The sequence below is a fragment of the Trypanosoma cruzi genome, genomic scaffold (genome assembly GCF_000209065.1).
Source record: "Trypanosoma cruzi strain CL Brener 1047053514431 genomic scaffold, whole genome shotgun sequence".
NCBI lineage: Eukaryota > Euglenozoa > Kinetoplastea > Trypanosomatida > Trypanosomatidae > Trypanosoma > Trypanosoma cruzi.
In genome coordinates this window covers 1-2,190 of record NW_001848987.1, presented here as the reverse complement: position 1 = coordinate 2,190, position 2,190 = coordinate 1, and positions in this window count along the sequence as shown.

Below are 2,190 nucleotides of genomic sequence, written 5' to 3'. Positions count from 1 at the left end.
AAGTAAATAAAACAATAAAAACATCGATAAAACGCAAAATGAGCTCGTGGGATGTTTCCATGTCGAACCATGCGGGTCTCGTGTTCAACCCCATTCGCACCGTTTCGGACAACGCGAAACCGTCGCCGTCTCCGAAGCCGATTATTAAGCTCTCCGTCGGTGACCCGACGCTGGACAAGAACCTTCTCACGTCGGCAGCCCAAATCAAGAAGCTGAAGGAGGCGATCGACTCACAGGAGTGCAACGGCTACTTCCCGACGGTGGGCTCCCCAGAAGCCCGCGAAGCTGTCGCGACATGGTGGCGCAACTCGTTTGTCCACAAGGAAGAACTGAAGAGCACGATCGTGAAGGATAACGTGGTGCTCTGCTCTGGCGGGTCGCATGGCATTCTGATGGCCATCACGGCGATCTGTGACGCGGGTGACTACGCCCTGGTGCCCCAGCCGGGCTTCCCCCACTACGAGACGGTGTGCAAGGCGTACGGCATCGGCATGCACTTTTACAATTGTCGGCCGGAGAACGACTGGGAGGCCGACCTTGACGAGATCCGGAGGCTCAAGGACGATAAGACGAAGCTGCTCATTGTAACGAACCCGTCCAACCCGTGCGGCAGCAACTTCAGCCGCAAACACGTCGAGGACATTGTGCGGCTTGCCGAGGAACTGCGTCTGCCCCTCTTTTCGGACGAGATCTACGCTGGCATGGTCTTCAAGGGCAAGGATCCAAACGCGACCTTCACGTCTGTGGCTGACTTTGAGACCACGGTGCCGCGCGTGATTTTGGGTGGCACTGCGAAGAACCTCGTTGTTCCCGGGTGGCGGCTGGGATGGCTGCTCTACGTGGATCCACACGGCAACGGCCCCAGCTTCCTGGATGGTCTGAAGCGCGTGGGGATGTTGGTCTGTGGGCCATGCACGGTTGTCCAGGCAGCCCTTGGCGAGGCCCTCCTCAACACTCCGCAGGAGCACCTTGATCAGATCGTTGCCAAAATCGAGGAAAGCGCCATGTACCTGTACAATCACATTGGTGAGTGTATCGGCCTGGCTCCGACGATGCCGCGGGGAGCGATGTACTTGATGTCGAGGATTGATTTGGAGAAGTACAGAGACATCAAGACCGACGTGGAGTTCTTCGAGAAGCTGCTCGAGGAGGAAAACGTGCAGGTGCTGCCTGGAACCATCTTCCATGCACCAGGCTTCACGCGGTTAACGACGACGCGGCCCGTTGAGGTATACCGTGAGGCTGTTGAGCGCATCAAGGCGTTCTGCCAGCGTCACGCGGCCGTTTAGCCGCAGAGGGTTCATTCCGCGACCGGCGTCAGGCAACACGACGCATCCAAGGCGTAATTAGTGTTTCTCATCATCCATTTATTTAATGAAATCATTTACCTGGTTAATTTTATCTGCGGTAGGGCGGGGGTATGCGTATGTGTGGACGGGAGTACTGTTTAACACTGCGGCTTTTGTGTTCTTTTTTTGTTTTGTTTTTTTGTGTGGGGGGAATGGGCTTTACTGGTCCGCTGAGCAATCATGGTAAGAAGTAAAAGAAAAAAAAACGTCGAATCTCTTTTAGTTTAACATATTTTTTTTTTTTGGTTTTATTTTATTTCTTATGATGTGAGAGGCCCATTGTTGTCCTCTTACTATTTTCCTGCTTGACATGCCGCCTCTTTTGGTTCCGGATCGCTGCCCGTCCGTGCGACTGCGTGTGCGGCATTCCCATCCTTTCTTTCCTCCTTTCCCTTCGCTTTTTTTTTTGTTGTTGTTTGTGGACCCACAGTCTGTCTCTCAAGGAATTGTTGTAATGGCTTATTGATTTGGCAGCACGTGCCCTGTAAGGCGTGCCCCCAGACCTCATGGTGCTGTGCCGTGCCCCAGCAAGACGCAGCTGGTCCGGGCGCCGGTTTTGATGCCGTCAGCCCCGCGCCAACAACGACGACCCCATGAGGTAAACATTGCTGGCTCCTGGCTTCCCCCGACAATACGGAGCAATTGACCCTGGCACCACGCTGAGGCGGCCGGAGGGAAAATTCCGAAAGGAAATAACAACGGGTTTGGCGGGGGTGCCAGGAAATGAATGCAAATAAGAAGGGGAAAAAATGTATATGCGAGCAATGAGAGTCATTTAAATGCAAAACGAAGGTTCAAAAACAAGGATCATACTTTGGTTGCTGACCTACCACAACGGGGT